This window comes from Cyprinodon tularosa, unplaced genomic scaffold (assembly GCF_016077235.1).
Source record: "Cyprinodon tularosa strain WSP-4 unplaced genomic scaffold, ASM1607723v1 ctg307, whole genome shotgun sequence".
NCBI lineage: Eukaryota > Metazoa > Chordata > Actinopteri > Cyprinodontiformes > Cyprinodontidae > Cyprinodon > Cyprinodon tularosa.
Window position 1 is genome coordinate 1,288,530 of NW_024039016.1, and position 12,741 is coordinate 1,301,270.

Consider the following 12,741-nt stretch of genomic DNA (forward strand, 5'->3'; position numbering starts at 1 on the left):
ACCTTTTTCTCAAATTATTTATTTATTTTTGAAGGTTTAATAAATCTGGAATAAAAATCCAAAACTCATATTTTTCATCTGAATCTATAAAAGAAAACAAAGAAATTAAACAGTCAGAGTGTGTGTGTTTTACCTTCAATGAGGGGAAGTGTTTTGTAAAATATACTACATTGTGGGGACCTACAGGTACTTATGGGGACATTCATCTGGTCCCCATAAGGTAAAGTTAATTCTTTAAGTTTTGGTTAGTTTAAGACTAAGGTGGGAATTCAGTTTAGGCAAGGGTTAGGTATATGTTGGTAGTAGTTAGACTTAGGACTAGTGTCTAGTTTAAACCGTATAAAATGAATGTAAGTCATTGAAATATCCCCATATATCATGATAACAAAGCTGTGTGTGGTTGAGTGTGTGTGTTGGGGGCAGGAGTTCATTAGTCCACTATCAGCTATAAGATACATTTCTTATTTTCCCCACACGAATTACAGTGACTGTTTTTTAAAGCAGTTTGTGAATTGTGCAACATAGGCTACTTAAGTGTATAGTTTTAGTCAAACACTTCTTTTTGAAAATGAAAATCTTTTAGAACAGAATTTTATTTACTTTTGTTACATATATGTAGCTTTTTATATTTGAGAGGAGGATCATATACAAACAGGGTTGTGTTTATGTGTTTTTTGGCTCTATTATTTATAGACCCCAGAACTCTTTTGGTTTTAAATATGCATTGTGGTATATGATACAAGAAAAACATCTAAACACGGGAAAGGCCCTTGATTTTCACACTGATTCTGACACCGTGGAATGAGGAGAGAGCCTCCTGGCCCCTTCCCCTCTAATTAGCGCACTTTCAATTATGAATGCCCTCGTGTTACCGGGTTTTCTCCAGCGTTGGGACTGAAATTATTAAGTAATGGCGATGCAATATTAATTATATATGTATATAAAGGCAAGTAGTTTGGACGAGCTGTGAGGAGAAGTTTGAAAGGGGGGCTACAGGGCGACTCCTGGGATTTACCAGCGTTTTGTTAAAGTAAGTATCTTTTTAATGCTCTTATAATGGTTTTTTTATTACATTCTACAGCAATATAACTTGTTTTTTAAGAAACGCAATATGGCATTATTGTTCATATTTTTAGGTTTGCTTTTATTTATTTTTTTAGTCTATTAAAAATAAATCTAAAAAGATTCTTCAACTCAGCAGGATGACGGATGCCTAAAATAAGGCTTATCTTAAAACTGCTCGGATTCCTTCTCCAAATATCAACTCTGGTTTCTAGACAGGGAAGAAATAAAGAGTGGAAAGCGAGGAGCTTCCGCTGGAACGCTCCCACGGTGGCCGTGGCTTACGGCTGTGGAAATTTTCCCGTGTGGGCCCCACAGTTGCATGGGATCGAAAGGTTTCAGCTTTACGCGGAACCGTTTGTGGCGCTCATGAATATTCTCTTTGATGGTTTGAGTGGATTTAATTCGTTTTAATTTATTGTTTTGTAATAGTTTTAAAAAAATGAAGAGGGAAAAAAAAAAAACCTTGAGTGAAGTTAGTGTAACTAACAGTCTGTTAACTGTTAAAAATATAGGTCATTTAAATATCCGCCACAAAGATTATTCAGAGGTAAAATAATACTAAAAAAAAATCTGTATATTAAAAAAATATATAAGATGTTTTCTGGTCTAATAGTGAAATTTGGCCTTTTAAATAATAGATCTTTATAGTCGCTAGTATTGATATCATAACGCGTAAGTTGAGCTGAATGCCTGTGAGCGTCAGCGGCATGTGGCGACTGAGGGCAACTCAATTATTCAGCAGTTACTGAAAGGTATATTGCTGTTTCTCATGCAATAATCGAGGTGCACCGGGAGGCCAATTTCTGCTTTATCCCTTTAAAGAAAGCATGCTTTCCACAGCGAACACTGGGGAAAAGGGCATTTACTTAATCATATTTAGTTACTTTAACACAATTGTTTTATGTCCTACCCTGCTTACATGAGACAGTTGTGATAAAGTAACTAAATATGATTGAGTATATGCCAAAAACGGTTGCATTATTGTTTTCAGTGAATAAATGGTTTACAATTAATCCAAAAACTAATGCAAGAATTAAAAAGGACCAAGAGAAAGAGAGAGTCCAAGGAATTGCGCAGATTTGGGATTTGAGAGACATTTTTTTGTCAGAATGAGGATGGGAATTCCGTTTAATTGCTGAGGATGCATGCACTTTTACACTGAACACACGCTTGCTTTATTAACAGCCACACAAACACACAGGTTGGCTGTTAAGCAGACTGAGGGAATGTGAGAGGAGAGGTGGGAGCCACGACACCCAAGACTCAATAATTCATAGGATGCCACTAGCAACAAATGAGAATGTGACCAGAGCGAAGGAAGACAGCTACCTCCCTTTTAGTCACCTTCAGTTATCATCACAAGCCCAACCAGCAAAGCAGCAAGTCATCCTGCAGGATTCTACTTTCATGTCAAGCATGGACACGCACACATAAACGCACCCAGTGAGCTACTGTGCAGAAAATAAAGCCAAAGTTATAAATGTTTATTAAAGAAATTATTCTGTTTCCTTAACTAAACTCAACAAGTTTACTTCTAAATAGAGCGTTGACTGAAATTAGTTCATTTTTTTTAATATTAAAGAAAATACATAGCAAACTCTTTGAAAGAATAATAAAATAGACAACTTAATTTAGTGTAAAAAAATGAAAAAGGACAATCCAGTCTTTGCGTGTTAATAACTGAATAATAATAAATAATAAAGAAATTGTCAACATGAACCGTTTAAACCGTATATATATTTTTTAAATCAATAAGGTGTCCCCCTTTTGTCCCCAAGTTTCTAAATATTTGAATTAACATTTACACACAAATGTTTGCACATCTGCCAACAATTCCTTTATTTTTTGTATTTAAATGTGTTTTTTTTTTTTTTTTTTTTTTTTTTACAGTACTTTACTGCATTTACTTAGGTCAGAATTTTAAAGAACAGATGACACAATATTGATGGAAGCATGAGTTTGATATAGCCTGCTGTCCCACACTAAAACTGAGTGGTAACTTTTTTTATATATATTTTTCTTCTTAGAATGCGTTTCACATTGATTTTAAATAACATTTTCATTAGTCTGACTTCTTAGTTAGCTATTAGCAATGGACTCATTTAGTTCACTTTATTTGTCAGTTTGTTATATTTTGGTTAAGATGCAATTGATTCATTTCTTTTTCTTTGAGTTGCCAGTTTCCTTTAGAGCGGCTGCTGGAGGTCTACAATGAGCTGCAGCTTTCTTCTCCTTATATGGTCGTTGCAGCCTAATCAGCGGGTCACACAACTTACTGGAATGGGAGGCGAAATTGGTTATAATTTATTTAGATATTCTTCATTTTTGATTGTTGAGTTATATTTGTTCAGTTAAAAAAGTACTTAGTGTCTGACCAGTATTTGTTTGTTTAATTGAGTTTATTTGTTAATGTGTTAGTCCAGGGCCGGTTCTAGCCCTTTGGTTGCCCTAGGCGAGATTGAGTTTTGCGCCCCCCCTCACTTTTGCCGTGCGAAATACCAGTACTGTTTTCAGCATCTGTTTAGTGCTTCATTGAGTTGTGTTTACAGTTCCACAAAGAGTGCTGTGCGGTGAATTGTGCCTACAGTTGTGCAAAGTGTGTGTTACAAAATTGCAAATTGAGTGCAAAGCAGTGTTTGTTCTTTTAGTTTTATGAACTCAGTGAGTGGATTTGCTATAAGTATTAATAGTTTTAGAAATTGTGCTATAAGAATCAAGGTTGTGTTTAAGCATTCAGAAAAAATTGTAACTTAGCATGGAGTGATGCATAGACAAATACCAGAATAGGTTTCAGTACCTTTTCTTTTTTATTATTTTAAATAATTTATTACACACTCAAAGTTAGGACTGTGCAAAAACACTTTTAACCATCTGTAAGGACACTTAGGTAAAGTATAACTAAAAAACTGGATTGAATCATTGAATGAATTTATTTCAGACAATTAACAAATTTAACACACATTAAACAAATATTAAATAAATCAATTTCAGAAATTACCAAATAACAATAAAAAATAAGAAATTTAAGAAATTCTTCAACCAAGGACTACATAAAAAAGTAATTGATAAACATTAAATTAAATTTTCTGTTCCAGTTCAATTAAATCATTTGAACATAAATAGAAATGAGATAAACAAAATTTTCCTCTAAATAAAATATATCAGGTATATTTACCCTGATTTCTGACATTGATTAGTGATTAAATAAAGGATTAACCCTCTACAAACAAAAGTGCTTTTATGAATACATTACAAAATTAAAAGTTTGAAGTTGTTGTTTTTTTTTTGTTCACATATTCTATGATGAACAGCCATAACTTCATATATTTTGATGATTATTTGTACATCCCTTTTGAATACTCAATGCAGATAATCACTACAAAATATTTTATTTATATTAGTATCTTCTACCCATTCTCAAACTAATAATATAGCACATAATTCTGAGAAAAAAATGTTGTCAACATTAGGGATGGGGATCGTTAATATTTATTGATATCGATACCTTTATCGATACTCCTTATCGATCCGAGTCTTTATCGATACCACTATCGATACTTTTCTGTTATTTGGTGGAAAGACGATGCAACAAAATTTTATTAACAGAACTGGTATTGCTTCTATTGCTTAACAAGTGAGCATAACAAAAACGTTTCTAGCCTTCAATAAACATGGCTAATGTAATAGGCCACTTCGAAATGACATAAAACTAACTAGAATATATTTTCACAATTGTTGGTTAATGTATTGTCTACTGTCACTTTTCATCATGTTTTTAGTGATTAGGAAAATATTTAACAAATAAATAATTGTATTTTAAATTAAATGTAATTTTTAATAAATGTTGGCATCAGTAGTTTAATTATATATAGAGCAATATACAACTGTATTACTCATTTTTCTCGCCAAAAACAAAATTTCCCGTTTTCTTTACGTTACACTTGAACGCATCATGATAACCTAATTGTCATTTTACTGAGCCAATCTGAACACATCATCACGCAGCACGTCTGAAACTTTATTTACTTTTCAAGCTAACTAGCTTGTATGCTTCCGATTACAAGACGGATTTCACAATTAATATTTTTAACTGACCGGACAAGCTACAAAGTCTGTGTGCGCTTACCGGTGGTACTCTGAGTGGATGATTAAGACGGGCCCGACCGCGGCGGCAGGAGGAGGAGTCTTTTCCGTTCAGCCATTCTCGAGTCGCGAGCTAAGTTAACTGCCAGACTTCACTTGTTTTACTTTTAATATCTGTTTGCTTACAATTTCATTCCAAAATATTGGTGTACATGCTGCAGTGATTGACGTCGCGACTTCCGGGTTGGAGGGCGCTTGAAAAGTGATCAGAATCTTTTCCGATTTTCTCTTAAATGTGAAAAAATAAATAAAAAAACGGTGGTATATTTATTTGTTCATATTTTGCTATTTATATATACGTAAGGTTAAGTCAAACTGACGGACGCTTCATAACCGGTTTAATTCGCTTTTTTTTCTAATTCTATGATTAATGGGAAGTAAGCCTAAGGGCGACGCTATAGAGGGCGCCCCCAACACATTTGTCGCCCTAGGCAATTGCCTAGCTCGCCTATAGCAATCGCCGGCCCTGTGTTAGTCAGTTATCCCCCTTGTGTGTCAACAGTGGTCTTATCAGCCACTATTTAAAAGTATAATGGAGGATGTTTTTTTCCCAGGTGGATCCTCTAAATAAGTGGTCCTCCTAATTGTCAATCATTCTGGTGATATTACCATTTTCACTTACCGGTGGTGAGTCTGACATAGTGGAAAAGTTGCAAATCTTCTTTTTGAAAGTATGCTTGTATGAGCGATGCAAAGAGCAACATTTAAATAGAGTGTGCACAAGCACCAGGTGCAGGGTTGTGCATGTAGATTTTGGAGAGGGAGGGTCTTTTAACAAATTCATGAAAATCATCCATTATGCCTTTGAGTTTCCCTCAAGTCTTGTTTTATAGGTCAGTTTGTGCTCGAGTTCTTTGTGTTAATACCTGAACTGAAGTCTGTTTTGTTGACCATTTATTTTTGGGCCCGGATTATTATTTTTTTAACACTTTTTTGGAAATTAAGTAAGACCTTTTTTTTCAAATTATTTATTGGTTATTGGTTTTCTGTCTGGTTTGTGCAAATCCTTCAAAATGAGGCTTTGAGTGAATTAGAAATAATTTACATTAATTGTTTTCTAAGGCACTTTAAGGCCCCGTCCACACGAAGACGAACCCTGGCCTAGACGCACAAATTTTTCACCAAACCAGCCTCTCATCCACACGAAGCCGGCGTTTCGGGGGTCTGTAAACAATCTTTTTTTTATTCAGCCTTCAGAGTGGGAAGATTCTGAAACGCCGTTTTCGCGTTTCCATCTTTACGCTCTAACCGCATTTTTTTTTTTACACGCATGCGTCATAGCGTCGCCTCTAAACACGCATGTGCGACACAGTATCACAACAACAATGGCGCCGTACTGTGTTGAACGGTTGCTGCTAATGCTACTCACTCTGCTGTCGGGCTTACAACAGAATCCTCTTCTTCTGGAATATCTCCAGGAAGAACAGAGCAATATCGACGACATGGTTCAGCACCTGAATTTGACTTAACCACGAAAATGGACCCGCAGGGCAACCATGTATAAATATTAGTGCGCATGCCCAACATTTCGTCGCTTATTTTTGCTTTGGCACCACAGCGCCACTTACAGGCATGGCATACATTTTGCAGCGTTTTCATGCATTCGTGTGGACGATCACATTTATTTTACGTCTCCGTCTTTACGGCAAACGTTTTGGAAAATATCAGCTTTTCGTGTTCGTTTTGACTTCGTGTGGACGGGGCCTAAGACAGACTTGGTTTAAATAAATCTAAAAGAAGAGCAAATATCATGCAGTTTTATAGAAATAAAGTAGAATTTATCACTAACAGTGATTTGCAAAGAACTGGTAGGTGAATAAATAACAAATGTTAGTGTCTCAGGATGAAAGTCATGGTAACAATTAGGACAATCTACCAAATCTTCTGGCCATTGTTGCAAAAGTTTCAAAATTCCATTCTAAAGACAGTAACAGAGTTTTATCCCCAAAAGGACATATCCAGGATTAAATGACTAAAGTCTTTGCAGGATCTTAAAAAAATAATGAATGTGTTCCTCTTTAATAGAAATGATGTCCACAATGTTGTCTTGTTAGCTCTGTCTACAATGTTGATGAGACAGCAGCAGTTGATCCAGATAAGTGCTGCCCACATCCTCACCAAAACTAAGAAAGTGGAGCACATAGCCCCACTTCTCAAGCCCTTACACTGGCTCGCCAAATCCCTACTTTAAAATCCTGTGGTTAGTCTATAAATCACTGAATGTGTCAGACTCACAACAAGAGGACCCGGTTTTCGAGGTAGAGAGAATGTTAGGTTTTCACAAAATGTTTATTTAAGATGGGAACGGCATCAGCATGTAGGTAAAGACACCAGCTTAGTGACCACGTCTATCTGGCAGAAGATGATAATGAATGTGTGAGTCACTAACCTGGTCTTAAAGTTCAGTCCGTGCCCAGAGGAAGAGGTATGTTCCTGCTGGACTGCTGTCAACAAGAGAGTCCCAGAGGCTGAAGTCCAGTTCGGAGAACAAGCAGGGGATCAGACCTGAGCAGACGAAGGAAGGCAGGATAATCCAGATGTTGTTGTTGGTGTATCTGCCTCCCAGACCTCTCAAGTCTTCTGGCTCTAATCTACTCTACATACATAAAACCAGAACCAAACATAGATAAGCAGCCCAAGTCTCATGCTCCAACTGGAACGAACTCCCAGAAAACTGTGAAAGTGCTGAAAACGGATCAAATTCCACATCCATATCAGCAATTAAAGATTCAAATCAAGATTTAAAACATATTTGTTCGGAGTGGCCTTTGACTGTGCCATCATTTTAGTTGAAGTTTTATAGATCAGCTCTTTTCCATTGCATTATCAATCTTTTTATCATTATGTTGCAGTGTCCTTGTCTGTTTTTTTTTTTCTTATACACAGCTCTTTGAATGCTGCTATTATTGAAATGTGCTTTAAATAAACTTGCTTTTCCTAAACAAAAATGTTGTTTATTTATATTTCTTATTTTTTCAGTAGTGATGGTAAGCATCCACACCTAGAAAAAACAAATACTGTATGTTTTAGGTTATCTTAAATTTTTTAACTAGCTATATTTCATAGGCCTAAAACATGAAGATAAGATACTTTTCACTGTCTGCTGGTAATTAAAAAAAAAATAAAAATGCAGTCTTTCACTGCTCTTACTTCAAGGAACACACTAGACACTGGACAATTTCTAAGAAGAGATGTGATCTATAGTGATTAATTAAGACAGCTTCCAATTAATAAATAAATGTTGACTTTAATGTATTTGTTTTTCTTTTTTAATCTATACATCAATACTGGCTCTTTTTTTCAACAGTAGGCTGACAGGAAAGGGAGTATGAGAGAGGGGGAAAGACATGCTGAATCCACAGGACGGATTTGAACCCGAATCTGTAATGTGTAATAAATAAGAATTAGTTTAAGCTAAATAATAGAACTAACTCCTGCCAGTGTTAAAAGCCAGTGAATAAAAGTAAGTATTGAGCAGTGTTTTAAAATTGGGCAGAGAAGGAGCCTCCCTAATGTTTAGCTGGAGGCTATTCCATAAACGAGGAGCAGCGATAGAGAAGGCTCTCGCTCCTCTGAGCTTCCTCTTAAAGTTCGCTACCTGCAGGAGCTGCTGTTCTACTGAACTGAGGAGGCAAGTAAGGGTGAAGCAGCTCAGAGAGGTAAGATGTGGCAAGGTTATTTAGGCACTTAAAAACAAAGACAAGTATTTTAAAATCCGCTCTAAATTGAACAGGGATTAACTTTTCATTACTTCACAGCTGAAAACATATCAAGCCTCTGAAATGCTGAGTTTTCTCAGGTAAAGGTGTTTGTTTAGTATCACTACAACAGAAGTGCTATTAAGAAGTTCCCGCATTAGTAAGGGATGTTGCTGAGAATAAATAAAAGAGATAATTGTCTTTGTTGATACATTTTCATAGGTGTGGCCACTTGATAATTCTTCCTTATTAAGCTGTGCTAAAGAGCAGAGATGGGAAGTAACGAAGTACAAATACTTTGTTACTGTACTCAAGTAGATTTTTCTGATATTTTTACTTTACTTTACTACTTATTTTTATGCCGACTTTTTACTTCTACTCCTTACATTTTTACACAAATATCTGTACTTTCTACTCCTTACATTTTAAAAAATTGGCTCGTTGCTTTAGTTTTGAATAATTTCAATGGAGTTACCGTTATTATTTTTCACGTCATCAGTACTGTGAAAACGGAGCAGTTTTCCCCCTCTCTTCCCAAAGTGTAGCTGCCGTCTATCACACACAGCGTCACATCCTTCACTACATTTCCCAGCATGCACCACAGACCGGCCGTCATGGTGGCGGCAGTTCCGAACAATTCACCCGGTAATTTACACTAGTTCCGAAATTACAATGTCACCTTTCATTCAACACTTTACTTACTCACCAGCGTAGCAAACTCTGAAGGTACCCACTGCGACAGCTTTAATATACATTCCGTAGTCGGCAATAAAACTTCCCAGTCAAATTACAGGGCGTTTCTCAATATGCATTCTTGAGCGTTCTCGTGTGCTCGTGTACTCGTGACACGTCATCAGCCTCAGCCTGAGTACCGTTCTAATTCTCGAGAACGCCAGATCGAGAACGCACCAAATTCCCGGATGTTGTTCTTGCCCCGCCCTCTTTATCGAGCATGCATCAGAGCAGACTTGTGCGTTCTTCATACTGACCGCTTCCCCAGAATGCCCCGCGGCCGCAGCTTGATTCGAGACAGCGCTCACAGTGTTAAGTTAAACATTCCCTTTTCTGCTGCTGTTGTTCTTCAAAAGTACGTTTTGAAATCGTTTGAGGCGAAAACATTATACATTGAAGCCTCCCTGTGTGGTCTGTTTACAGAGTTAGTGCGAAATAAAAAAAAAAAAGTCAGACGTTGAGCGGACCAGAGTGACCAGCAGACCTCCGAGGGTAACCACAGCCAGGGCTAAATTTACCCCGTCTGTAGTGCACTTCTCTCGGTCTAGTTATGTGTTAACTACCGCTCGTTCTGATTGCGGTTTTTTGCGGTTCGGTAATTTTTTTTAATGTTTTTTAAGCTTTAGAAATTAAAAATATTGTTTTCAAAATGTTTTGTGTAGGGAGTAAATAGTTTTGACTGTTAAAGAAATGCTAAAGAACGTTGCATGTGATGACGTCACAAGTACGCTTCTGTTCCAATACACATACATGATTGCGTGCTCGCGTTCTCGTCAAGTCCGATCTTCCTGCATTCTCGCCAAGAACGGACTTCACGAGAACGCGAGTACGTACTCGCGTTCTCGTGAAGAGAAACGCCCACACATTCTCTTCCCTTAGTCCGTCAGCATACTGGTCCGTGTGGAAACACGTACCGCATCGGAGCCAGTCTCTTATCCATTGTCCCAGGGCATTGGAAAAGACTATTAGGGCAGGGGTGTTAAGTGGGATTTCAATGTATGTAATAATTGTTTGCATGGTAATAAGTAGGTGAAATGGTAATGTTAGTATGGTTAAATTATTTCAGAAATTTGTATGTTTTTGTATGAATGATGCTATTGTCTGTATTTACTTTTCTACAATGTTAACTGTGCTTTATTGGCGATTTGCCTTCCTGTTTAGTTGGGCTGTCCCAATTGGCTGATTATTGGTGGGTCTATTTAAGGGGCACACTCCCAATGGCTTGGGAGGGCTACTTGGAGAGACTATATTTAAAGTCAGCTTGCTGTGAGGCTGTCAGTGTTTTGTATTGCCTGCAATGGCCGGTTTTGTTTTCTTTATTTGAAAGTGTTTTGTTTGTTTTGTTTTTTTTTTGTCTTCACCGTTGCACCAGTAAATAAACCGTTACACGCTTTTGAACTGGAATTTTGTTGTCCGCTGGTTCTTACCACCTTTTTGCAAGTCATCTGCTTACTCCTCCTCTGACGTGAGGCGGGAGCTGGTGAGCCGTTTTCTCACAAATACCAAATTCAGTCTAATTGGATGGGAATCTACGTTGCATTTGACGCACCACTACAAGATGAATCAACAGATTCGGCTGTATTCCTTCCTGGCAAATCATTGCAGCTTGGTGGCGGTGGCGTAAGCATAGTAGTATGGACGACGAGATGATTGAAAATGAACACAACAGAGATCTAGTCCTACTGGCAGACATCCATTTAAAATGTAGGCAACGGCATGAAAAAAGTGGTTTCTACTTTTACTTTTATACTTTAAGTAAATTTACAAGCCTGTACTTTGTTACTTTTACTTGAGTAAAGAAGTTTAATCAGTACTTCCACTTTTACCAGAGTATTTTTTAACACAAGTATCTGTACTTTTACTCAAGTACGGAAAGTGAGTACTTTTGCCATCTCTGCTAAAGAGTAAATGTGTCTTTAAATTCCCTGCAACTAAATACATAAAGCTGAAAGGATATAATGGGTGGGTGGGGGGTGCGAATTAGAGACACACTTACAGAAACCTCACTTATGTGCACTTGCCTAATTCATTCAACGGGTCTTAGCGACCGTATTATACACCCCATTCATTATTCAAATGCTCTCCATTATCAAAGCGCCCAGAGAAATAGGAATAACCCAGCCAGAAATAACTCAGTGTGGCGTGATTTCTCCCTTTAAAGCACTTGGTCAGGTGCAGGCCTAAGCACGAACTCAGTATCTCGAGATAGAACCTGCTGAACAAAATCCTCCCAGACAATGTGGTAAAAAACAGTTACAAGGAAACAAGTAAAAGAGGATGAACATTGAATTAAACACAGAAAGAAAAGGATCGAAAAAAGAATCAGGAATACAGGAATCAGTGTAAATAAACTACTGTAAGATTGCAGAAATAATAAAAAAATAAGTAGGGTTGTTACATATTAATACATCCTAAACATGTTCACTGTCTCTCATACAACAAAAAGCAGCCTTAATTAATTTTATTTGGATTGCATGTGACAGATAAACACAGAACAGGGTGTAATTATGAATTGAAATGAAAATAATACTTCAGGATTTCTGCACGTGAGCGTTCAGGGAATGTAGTTTTGTCATAACGGAAAAACAATGCACAAGTAATGCAAACCTAAGCTAGAAAAGCTGTCAGTAGATCATCATTCATTTGTTTATGTTTTGATTCCAGTGAGTCATATTTCCTAATTGAAAGCTGTCTTAATTGATCATTACGCATCACTCATTCTCTTAATAGGAATTTTCCAGTGTATAGTGTGTTCCTTGAAATAACAGCCATGAAAACCTACACTGCACTGAAATAAACATTGACAGAAGTATCAATAAATGTTATTATAAAATATATGAGTTCAGGCATATTATGACTTTTTTTAACCAAAAAGCCTTTACATCAACATTTGCCGAGAGAAAACCTGTAAGTCTCTTGAGGTACAGTTTGCCTCTGCCAGCATTTGCAGGTATAGAGATTGAAATGAATTTGCGAATCCAGTTAGATTGCATTATGATTGCCTGTATTCTTTAAAGTCTTGCCTCAGACCTATCAGATTTAAATCTGGACTTTTCCTGGGTTGTTCTAACAATGATCAGATCACTTCCATTAAAACACTCAC